The following is a 12,542-nucleotide window of genomic DNA, read 5'->3' as shown; positions in this document are numbered from 1 at the left end:
GAGGAGCAGGCCCTCGCCAGGCCAGGAATGAGGAAGTACTACCAACCAACCAGGGGCGGTACGGTGGACGGGCCCAAAGGTGTGGGTTGTGGTGTCCAAACATCAATACTGGGTAGAGATGGCTACAGGATGGGGGCGTGGTCTTGGATCTAGGAAGTTACATCCCTCGTTCGACATCCAATTTCCTGTGTGGCCTCTTGTCGACCTGGTAACACACGCCTCAATCGTGTCCGGCTTCTTTTATTTCATTTTCGGGGGAAATGCACAACCTTTTTTTGTTTTTACGCTGGTAATATGATTAACATACCCATCGGTTAATACAAGTTTTCTGTCACATATTTTTTTATCGAACCAAGGATGAAAAAATGGAATCCCATCTAGTCTTCGGAGATACTCGTGTGGATTTTATTTACATTGATGTTTTCAAAACGTTATTGTACGATGACCTTTTTTATCAATGTGATTTGGGATAGCTTTTTTGTGTTGCACCCGGTCTCTGAATTGTTTAATATTGTAAGGAAAACATATCATTACTGGAAATGAATTCCATGTGTTCTGCATTGATCAAATTATTTGGAGTTTTCTAAAGTCCCAACTCATGTTAATCTGCCACATAACCTTTACCAAGAATGGAAACAGTGAAATGTTGTAATAAAAATGTGTTTCTATGAAGTGAATTGCGACATGCTTTCTTTATCCATGCATTTTTTTACATTGAGGGATGCGTACTTAGTGGACCACCCACGTTCTGTGTTTGTCAACTAAGGCCAATTCTCTGGTCTGCCGACGGTAACCCACATTTCGTACTCTACATGGGCCATGACCCTTGAACCTGCGAGGCGATGAGGCTGTTTGCACTGGGAAAATCCACTCAAAAACGACTATCTTTGGTTATTTTACTCATTAGTCCACTGTCGATACAGTCCCACATTTTTTTGCATTTCAGCAAGTCATGTTTTCAAAACGCAACATCATGATGATGTGGCAGGTGACACTTTGCTTACTGAAAATCCTATATCTTGAAAACTTGACTGCTCACATGCAAAACATTTTGGGACTGTATCAACAGTGGACTAGTTAAACAAAAAATTAAGAGAGATTTTGAGTAGATGTTCCCTTTTTAAAGGCATATCCAGGACATTTCAGGTAACAATGCAGTACTCTATTTGCGGAAAGATCCACGGGCACGTTGATGATTAAGGCCTTTTATCCCATGTTTATTGGGGAGTAAGATGTCTCAGACTCCTTATTGATTATCACACACATTCAGTATCAGCTCAGGCATTGTAGGCACTTAGAGTTGAGTGGAAAAGGAGTGGCTGCGTTCATATCTATTGTTATTCATGAAATGCACATTGATTCACAGAGTATTTGTTTGCAAGCCAGGTGAACAAGTGTACGGATGTACACATTTCAATGGCACAGTGTAGATATAAACTCTTGACAGAAGACTTTATCTCAAATGTTCAAAGAAATGAAGTAAGCGCATAATAAACATGAGTAAGATTCACCTCTCAATTAGATTTTGTATGAGTTAGCAGTTCTTTGTCCTCCGTGTGGTCAATAGGGTGTTGCCTCTAAGTTGGGGATTTATTCAGCCCAACTCCCTTCAGCTTGAATTAGTGTTCACCTGCAAAGCCTAATGGTATTATCATGACATCAGACACTCCACTTCCTGGAAATAGACAGACAGATGACAAACAAACCATACACAAGCCAGGACTGTTTCACTTCACTTCCTTATCAATATAAAAAAGACAAGTTGCGGATTGGGCCTTTAATGATGACACTGCTCACACTGTATGTTGCGACAGCAATCAATTATAATGACTGAAAATAATGAAGTCTTAAGATGAATCCTGCAGTCTACTCTGTTGACATTTATGTCCATCGGCCATGTGCTGGTGAAAAGACAAAAGAACACTGAGTACTGTATAAGGATTTCAATCCAGTCCTCATTCCGGCCTGCAGTGTCCACAAAAGATGTCCAAAACCTAACAGTAGGTTAATCACACGTCAGTGTAAGTGGATTGATGTTAAATCAGTTACTCTTAATAGTGCATTAATCTGCTGCTCGGGCTGGACAAGGCTGAGGACTCTTGAGACAGTCTGAGAGAGAGAGAGTAGGCCAGAGCCACAGCCTCATTCTCACGCTGCTCACATGCATGGGCACCGTGACCTCCCTGGATTAACCTAATAACTAACTAACTCTCTCTCTGTGTGTCTCTCTCTTGTTCGTAGTCAGCAACTGACCAACCCTACTGAAGGACTTTATTTACCAAGATGAATGTACTGTATAATAATCTCTAAATAATATTAGCAATCCAATAGTGTGGTGACTCATATTTTATGTCTTAGTATGTGCATATGTGATATGCCTATGTTCATTTGGGCGTGCATAATGAGGTGGGGGTGGGAAGAGGACAGGGCTGTACATCGGGTCAGATGTGTCACCGGGGCCGGGATGACCTACCCCGTAACCCGTGGTAACAGCTGCATGGAACTGCTGCTGAGTCACTTCCTGGTTTATTACCCTGATGCTTGTCATGGATGATTGCAGTGTCCTACCATGCACTTTCCCTGGGTTTGCAGTCTTAATAGAAAAACCTTTATTGTTATTTCTACTCATTTTAAAGCCACAATCTGGACTTTGCATTTCATTCCAACTGCAGTCAATGGGTTGGGTTGTCCTATATCATTTATTAAAATGATCATTGAACAGCAGGAAATATCCCATATTGTTAATATAAAGAGTTCTGTGAGAAAGAAATACATAGACAAACATTTAGGGCGGGCGCCCATCTAGAACGAGCTCATTCCATCTCTTAAATTCATCCCCCTCTCCACTGTGGACCGCCTCCTTGGGTTCAATTCCACAGTCATCTATTGTTTGAAACTGGGCACAGATAGAGCGATGGCCACATTCATTGATGGATTGATAGATTGATTAATGGTCCCTGTACAATCATTCCTTCCCTGGCTGCAGACATACCCTGCAGAGGCCAACGGGAGGCCGGTTAGCTCTTCACAGCCGGTTGCACAGGGTCAGTGCTCTTTAACCTCTTACCCCCCTACTTTTTTCCATTTCCGCCTGAAGACATACCCAAATCTAACTGCCTGTAGCTCAGGCCCAGAACCAAGGATATGCATATTATTGGTTTCATTTGAAAGAAAACACTCTAAGGTTTGTGTAAATGTGAATTGAATGTGGGAGAATATAACACAATAGATCTGGTTTAGATAATACAATGAAAAAAAACATACGTTTTTTATTTTTTTGTTGTATCATCATATTTAAAATGAACAAGACAAAACAAACATTCAGATAGGATGATGGGGACAATTTCAGTGAAAAACACAAGAGGGCAACAGTACTTGTGCAGAGTTTCAGAATGATAACTTCCAAAATGAGTGTGCTACATGACAATTATCATGAAGTCACCCAGGTGTCCCACACAAGTAGCCCAAATGTACCCAAGTGGCCAAATTGGTGAAGTTATACATTTTGAATGGAATAACTATATACAAAATACCAAAATGGTATTCTAACACACACACCCAAAAAATTGAGAAAAAACAGGAAAAAAATATATACATTTATAAAATAACACTTTCAATATTTGGAAGACCCTCAGTCCTCTGCACAATATTGTGCTGCTGATGCCAGGTGCCATAGCGGTCTCTTTCTGCTGTAAAGCAGAGGGTCACCAAGCATGTGGTGCAGGTGATGGGGGACTTCATTTTGCAAAGAACACAGCGACGCCTCCATGCTGTGCCCTTTTGGCCCTGAGGCACATCCATGCCTGCAGAAATACATTTGGGCAGATGAACAGCACTTGTGGCAGGAGCAGAAGGGACAGAGGTAGAGGGGCCAGAACGTGGTGCTGTGGTGCTGTAGCCAGTAAGCTCCTTGATGAGCAGCTCTCTGAAGGCTAGCTGTAAGATGGGGGGCTTTCCACAGCTCTTAGCCATTTCCTTGTGTAGGATGAATGCATTCACCACAGCAATGTCGATGAAATGATAGAAGAAAGTCTTGTACCATTTCATCATCTTATGGAGAACATTGTAATAGCCTATCAGCGCATCTGACAGGTCCACACCTCCCATGCTCTTGTTGTTGTCCTTTATTGCAGTTGGAATGGGGACATTTTTTGTGGTCCATGCCCCAGTAGCGCTGAGACAACAGGTGTCCGGCTGGATGAATCAGCTTCAGTGGGGGATGGACACCTTGGCACTGGGGGCTCCCATTCGGAGTCAGTGTCACTGTGAAAGAAAATGTTCAGTTAGAATAGTTTCACATATGAGCCCTGTATCAACAGGTATAATAAACAGATACGTGAAACAATCTCTTATCAATCTCTCATCTGTCACCGTGTCATTGGTTGTCTGTGTCTTCCACATCAAATGTTATGTCATTTCTAAAACCATGTCGTGGCCTTAAGCAGGAGCCATGAACAACATCTTCATCTCTGCAATCAGTTGTATCTTGACTTGGCTCTGAGATCATACTGTAGATAAGACATATTCTCTGTTTTCTCTGCTCTGCCCCAAGAAAGAAAGGTGTGTCAATGCTTGTCTCTGCAGAATAAGTTGGGGAGAAATGGATCTGCCCTCATATCTATGTGCTGTGTGTGCAGGAGAAAAGGGTGTAGCACTACATAGTTGGCTAAAGTAAAGAGATTGCTGCCAAACTATGGACAGCACTCCTGTAGTCTACACCCTACTCTATTAGACTAGCCTCAGTAGGCTGGAGATCAATGATGGCTAGTGGTGTTGACTGTTCTCCATTCCATGTCTGTACTGTAATGCATTAGCCGAAGTAGAGGGGAAATCGATGGGCACTGCTTGGACAGCACGGCTAAGCACAGCATTAGTCCACCCATTGCAGATCGACTCATGGTGGTTTGATGAAGTGGCTAGCTGGTGCTGCTGACAGTAGTTATCGACTCAAAGATATCGACTTTGATGTTGCTATTGACTCAAAGATGTTGACCCCCCCCCCGTGTCTGTCTGTCCTTCTTTATCAGTATGTCTGTGCCTCTGCATGTAAACGTGTGTATATGATCCAATCTGATGTTCCGCATTCACGTGTGCGTGAGTCACCTTTAGCAGCACCTCCATCTAGGAGGGAGGTGTAAACATGGACAATCTCTCTTTATAACTGCAGTATAACTCTGCTCGACTCGCTAAAAACAAGTGTGTGCCTGTGTGTGCCCCCATGCATGTGTGTGTCTGTTGATGCGTCAAACCACTGAGATATCTGAGCCATTTCTCAACTTCTTCTTCCTCGGAGACAATTGCAGCTCTCTTCACTTTCAGATTTGTCTCTGTCTCTGTGAGACTGTGTGTCTGGTGTTGGGTTTGCAGTGAGACTGTGTGTCTGGTGTTGGGTTTGCAGTGAGACTGTGTGTCTGGTGTTGGGTTTGCAGTGAGACTGTGTGTCTGGTGTTGGGTTTGCAGTGAGACTGTGTGTCTGGTGTTGGGTTTGCAGTGAGACTGTGTGTCTGGTGTTGGGTTTGCAGTGAGACTGTGTGTCTGGTGTTGGGTTTGCAGTGAGACTGTGTGTCTGGTGTTGGGTTTGCAGTGAGACTGTGGAGTCACAGTATTAATGATGATGTCACAGTAGGGCCTGAGAAGGATAGAGAGAGAGAGAGCTCTGGTTAATTACCAGCCCTCGTGTCATGTCTACCTTTTGGTTATGCATTAATCAAAGCAACATTATATACAGTGGCTTCAGAAAGTATTCAAACCCCTTGACTTTTTCTAAATGCTGTTATGTTACAGCCTGCATTTCAAATGGTTTAAATGTAGATGTTGTGTCACTGGCCTACACACAATACCCTAAATGGTCAAAGTGGAATTTAGTTTTTAGAAATGTTTACAATTTAATAGAAAATTAAAAGCTGAGTCAATAAGTATTTAACCCCTTTGTTATAGCAAGCCTAAATAAGTTCAGGAATTTAAAAAAAAGTCTAACGAGTCACATAATACATTGCATGGACTCTCTCTGTGTGCAATAGTGTTGAACATGATTTTGTAATGACCAACTCATCTCTGTACCCCACACATGCAATTATCTGTTAGGACCCTCAGTCGAGCAGTGAATTTTAAACACAGATACAACCACAAAGACCAGGGAGGTTTTCCAATGCCTCGCAAATAATTGCACCTATTGGTAGATGGGTAAAAAAAAGCTGACATTGAATATCCCTTTGAGCATGGTGAAGTTATTAATTACACTTTAGATGGTGTATCAATACACCCAGTCACTACAAAGATACAGGTGTCCTTCCTAACTCAGTTGCCAGAGAGGAAGGAAACCGCTCAGGGATTTCACCATGAGGCCAATGGTGATTTTAAAACAGTTACAGAGTTTAGTGGCTGTCATAGGAGAAAACTGAGGATGGATCAACAACATTGTAGTTACTCCACAATACTAACCTAAATGATGGAGTGAAAAGAAGGAAGCCTGTACAGAATAAATATATTCCTAAACATGCATCCTGTATGAGGCAGTAAAGTAAAACTGCAAAAAATGCGGCAAAGAAACAAACATTATGTCCTGAATGCAAAGTGTTATGTTTGGAGCAAACACAACACAGCACTGAGTACCACTCTTCATATTTAAAAGCATGGTGGTGGCTGCATCATGTTATGGGTATGCTTGTCATCGGCAAGGACTAGGGAGTTTTTTAGGATAAAAATAAACTTAATAGAGCTGAGCACAGCCAAAATCCTAGAGTCAAACCTGGTTCAGTCTGTTTTCCACCAGACACTGGGAGATCAATTAATCTTTCAGTAGGACAATAACCTAAAACACAAGGCCAAATATACACTTGAGTTGCTTACCAAGACGATATTGAATCTTCCTGTGGCATAGTTACAGTTTTGACTTAAATTGGCTTGGAAATCTTTGGCAAGACTTAACAATGGCTGTTTTGCAAGGATCAACAACCAACTTGACAGAGCTTTAAGAATCACAATCCAGGTGTGCAAAGCTCTTAGAGACTTACCCAGAAAGACTCACAGCTGTAATCACTGCCAAAGGTGTTTCTAACATGTATTGACTCGGGGGTGTAAATACTTATTACTTAAATACTGAGGAAAAAAAATATTGAATCTATTTTGAATTCAGGCTGTAACACAATGTGGATGAAGTCAAAGGGTATGAATGCTTTCTGAAGTGAAGTTGATATATGCCTTAGTTAACATATAACAGTGCATAAAGTCTCATGTGATTGCTTATCGCACAAACGATTACCAGAATATCTCTTGACCACCGGATCGACACAGTGTGGAGATCCTCAACAACTAGTCATTGGGACAATAATAAAATGAGCAGAATTATCATGCTGGTTTGGGAATATGTGAAGGAATAGGTGAGTGGAACTGGAACGTTCCATGTGAATATTTCCAATGGATAAAACTGGGCCCTTTTTCCATTGTATGAGTGCATGTGTGTCTGTCTGTGCACATGAATGTGTGGTGGGTGTTTTGTCTGTGATGGAAAATATTGTGCCAACTCATTGTAGAATTGCTCACCTCAAATGCTACCGTGTCCTTGTGGGAGCATGAGCCCATAGCGCTAACTGGTGATTCAATCTTACAGGATACTCAGTCACTGTTTGTGTGATTTATAACACAAACTATCTGCCACAAAATGCTAATGTGTTCCCTTATAACTCTCTTCCTGTATTAGGATTAAGCATTAGGCATCAATCCGCCTGAATCTGCTGTTTGGGTCCATGTGCTATTTCTTATCCCTTAAAGCTACAGTCTGGGATTTGTTGTATAGCAGAATAGCGAACCACTTGTTTTGGTTGAACAGATTCCCAGATCCCAGACTGTAGCTTTAACTAAAGCAGTGGAACCCAGGAGTGAATGTGATGTTACATGGTTGGCCCAAACATTGCTCAATGGTATGTGTTCATGTTGATCTCTATCTAGGTCGAATATGTTTCAGCCTGGTTCTGTCTGCTGCCTCTGGAGATGGTCAATAGTGTAGTGATGACGAATAGGGACACATAAAACAGTCTTTTCTTTGTTGGCTCATTTTCTATGATTCATCTCTTGCCAGAGCCCTTGAGCCAAAAGGTTGATAGCTTTCTTATTCGCGTGTCAAGTCTGACGTCATCGTTCTCAGCATCTTGTTTCGTTGACTAAGACACAAAAAAACTAGACTTGTGTGGGCTGTTCGGATGACACAAGTGTTGAAAGACATGTATTGGACTGTATATTATTGGTCACCGGAAATGTATACATACAACGGACTACAACGCCAGAGGCCATCCATGAGTCATGTGGCAGGAATCCACAGGAGGGGGAAACAGTGCCACTGACTGCCCCACCACCGTTGTTATAGCTTTGTTGCTGAGCTGAGGAGCGTCGCACATCATAGTACTTTTTTTTTTTGCAGTACATACAGTACATATTGTGCTCTTCTATCAAGTGTACAATAATGTCAGAGGGGAAAAAACTGTGTTTGTTGTTTGCATTACAAGAACTAGGAGTACTTTGCTGTTGTAATATCGTAAACGGACTTGGCTGTTTCACCATTAAGGATTCCAGCTGTAAGTCACGCACACATGAGAAAGAAAACATTTTCCTTTCTATATTTGAGATAGGAACCCTTAAGAAAACTGTATACAATGACATCACGGTGTCCAAATTAATCTGGGGTTCTCTGCCAGAAGGAGGGGTCAACCACAGAAACCTCCGGATGCATTTGGCTGTGTGTGTTTGTGGGGGGTTCAAAGGTTAATGATGAGATGACTGTCAGTCTGGTTAATACGCATGACTCCTCCCTAACACCTTATAGGGAATGTGTTTGTTCTGAGCTTCCATTTTGAGCGCGAAGGCCGGTACGGCTGCATAGCGTCTTCTGGTACGTTGATTATGCAAACAGGTCAAGGTCAGTACAAACGCAGAATCTACAACAGCGGACACACATTTCTCCAGCACAAGGTAACCAATCCAGGAAGTTGGTCCATAATCACAGGAGCGGGAACTAGCTGTAGTGGAGTGCATGCAGAGTCAAGGTGAACAGCACGGCTATGCTGTGAATATGGTGATTAGTGTATATGGTGTGAGGAAGCTGTTTTTTTTTGCTTTCTGACTAAACCAAGTAGAATTGTGAGAAGGATTGTAAGCATTGCAGCATGTACATAATGTCTCACACACACACACACACACACACACACACACACACACACACACACACACACACACACACACACACACACACACACACACACACACACACACACAGGCTGTGTTGCATGAAATATTTTGAAAGGGGACATTAGCAGATATTTTTCTCATTAATTGTCAGGTTGTAGGGGTTTATTGAAGTTTCACATAAGTCTTGAAACAGGAGACAGGGGAGCCATTGGAAGACAAATAATTATGTTATTTATCTCCTAGTTCCTGTGTCTCATCTCTAGCTACATAACGGGGATGTTTATGATTATATTTACACATTTATAGAGCCCCGCCCACTCTTCAAACACATGCACACACGCACTTAAGCACGGACACAAACGCACCAACACGCCAAGGGTATGCCATGGCAAGGGACCAAGAGGGCCCATTGTCCTCATTACGTCAAATTAAGTCACCAACGGTAGGCTGTACGCCAACCTCGGCGCCCAAATAAGGATGGGCCTCCAGACCCAGCTAGCACAGTGGATCTGGGCCGATTCCGGCTGAGAGTCAGACTCGGCCGATGTCATGTGGCCCGAGTTTGGGCCACCTTCAGCAGTATTACTTATGGCTAGGATGGGGCGATTGAGTTCGGGCCGATTCCGGTGTTCGTTATCTGTCCCAAATATATTACTTGGGACTGGTCTCTGGCAGATGATTACACGGGCTGCTTTATATAATTAACATTTCATTATTTGTTTTTCCATATTTTTCTGGTTCGAGACCAGTGTCGGCTGTGCCCAGGAAACCCATGAGGCGATGCATAATTGGCCCAGCGTCGTCTGAGTTAGAGGGTTTGGCCGGCTGGGATGGCCTTGTCCCATCGCGCTGTAGCGACTCCCGTGACGGGCCAGGTGCATGCATGCTGACACGGTCACACAGGTGTATGGTGTTTCCTCCAACTGAAAATGTTTTTTTTTATTTGTGAATGGGTATAATTTGTATGTACACAATGTATAATAGTAATATTTAAAATGAGTAAATTGGGTCATTTGTTTACATTTATTAAAGTTGCATTGGGCCGCTTCTGGGGGGATTCTGGTAAGATACCGGTAAAGTGGCTGAATTCTGGTAGACGGAAACGGCCCGATGTACTTGGGCTGATTCTGGGCAGTCATTCATTTGGATTCCAGGCCGAGTCCGACATCTGATTCCGGGCCGATTCAATCAGTTCCGGCCCCCCGGAACACAAACGAAGATGTTGGATTTGTCTTAGACTATGTTAATCTACAGTAGGGTCCTGCTAAGTCAATATTTATCCTGCTTTGATGAGCATAAACCGAATTGATAATTGGTATATTTTGTTATCTAGGACAGCCTCTTATTACACTTAAGGACATGTACGTGCGCATGTGCACACAGAACGTACACACAACGTTTTATGTACTAGTTTGCAGGCATCTTTTTCAGCCACATGCTGTTTTTTCTTAGGCGAGTGAATTCTCTTATTGATCCACACAGACTTAGTGGGAATTGGCCATAGAGCTGGACCCGACTTTATCACAGAGGACATTCAAGGACATGTTCTCCTTAGAAATGTGTCTGTTGCTGAAATGAAGTTGGAGTTTGCAATTGTTTGAAACACACTGTATGTTAACTTTAATCCATAATGAATGGTGTTTGCTGACCTCATCATGCTTTTTATCAGGAGGATCAGTAAGAATTGTCCACTCCTGTCTGTCAGAAGGCCGGCCAGTTAATTGTGTACTTTAATGTTTTCAAAAGAACCTAAGAAATATGTTTACCAGCATTTGAAAACTGCATATATCCACAAGGCTGCTACAGTGCCTTGCGAAAGTATTCGGCCCCCTTGAACTTTGCGACCTTTTGCCACATTTCAGGCTTCAAACATAAAGATATAAAACTGTATTTTTTTGTGAAGAATCAACAACAAGTGGGACACAATCATGAAGTGGAACGACATTTATTGGATATTTCAAACTTTTTTAACAAATCAAAAACTGAAAAATTGGGCGTGCAAAATTATTCAGCCCCTTTACTTTCAGTGCAGCAAACTCTCTCCAGAAGTTCAGTGAGGATATTTGAATGATCCAATGTTGACCTAAATGACTAATGATGATAAATACAATCCACCTGTGTGTAATCAAGTCTCCGTATAAATGCAGCTGCACTGTGATAGTCTCAGAGGTCCGTTAAAAGCGCAGAGAGCATCATGAAGAACAAGGAACACACCAGGCAGGTCCGAGATACTGTTGTGAAGAAGTTTAAAGCCGGATTTGGATACAAAAAGATTTCCCAAGCTTTAAACATCCCAAGGAGCACTGTGCAAGCGATAATATTGTAATGGAAGGAGTATCAGACCACTGCAAATCTACCAAGACCTGGCCTAAACTTTCAGCTCATACAAGGAGAAGACTGATCAGAGATGCAGCCAAGAGGCCCATGATCACTCTGGATGAACTGCAGAGATCTACAGCTGAGGTGGGAGACTCTGTCCAAAGGACAACAATCAGTCGTATATTGCACAAATCTGGCCTTTATGGAAGAGTGGCAAGAAGAAAGCCATTTCTTAAAGATATCCATAAAAAGTGTCGTTTAAAGTTTGCCACAAGCCACCTGGGAGACACACCAAACATGTGGAAGAAGGTGCTCTGGTCAGATGAAACCCAAATTGAACTTTTTGGCAACAATGCAAAACGTTATGTTTGGCGTTAAAGCAACACAGCTCATCACCCTGAACACACCATCCCCACTGTCAAACATGGTGGTGGCAGCATCATGGTTTGGGCCTGCTTTTCTTCAGCAGGGACAGGGAAGATGGTTAAAATTGATGGGAAGATGGATGGAGCCAAATACAGGACCATTCTGGAAGAAAACCTGATGGAGTCTGCAAAAGACCTGAGACTGGGACGGAGATTTGTCTTCCAACAAGACAATGATCCAAAACATAAAGCAAAATCTACAATGGAATGGTTCTAAAATAAACATATCCAGGTGTTAGAATGGCCAAGTCAAAGTCCAGACCTGAATCCAATCGAGAATCTGTGGAAAGAACTGAAAACTGCTGTTCACAAATGCTCTCCATCCAACCTCACTGAGCTCGAGCTGTTTTGCAAGGAGGAATGGGAAAAAATTTCAGTCTCTCGATGTGCAAAACTGATAGAGACATACCCCAAGCGACTTACAGCTGTAATCGCAGCAAAAGGTGGCGCTACAAAGTATTAACTTAAGGGGGCTGAATAATTTTGCACCCCCAATTTTTCAGTTTTTGATTTGTTAAAAAAGTTTGAAATATCCAATAAATGTCGTTCCACTTCATGATTGTGTCCCACTTGTTGTTGATTCTTCACAAAAAAATACAGTTTTATATCTTTATGTTT

The sequence above is a fragment of the Oncorhynchus nerka genome, linkage group LG2 (genome assembly GCF_034236695.1).
Source record: "Oncorhynchus nerka isolate Pitt River linkage group LG2, Oner_Uvic_2.0, whole genome shotgun sequence".
Classification (NCBI taxonomy): domain Eukaryota; kingdom Metazoa; phylum Chordata; class Actinopteri; order Salmoniformes; family Salmonidae; genus Oncorhynchus; species Oncorhynchus nerka.
Note: the sequence above shows the minus strand (reverse complement) of the source record.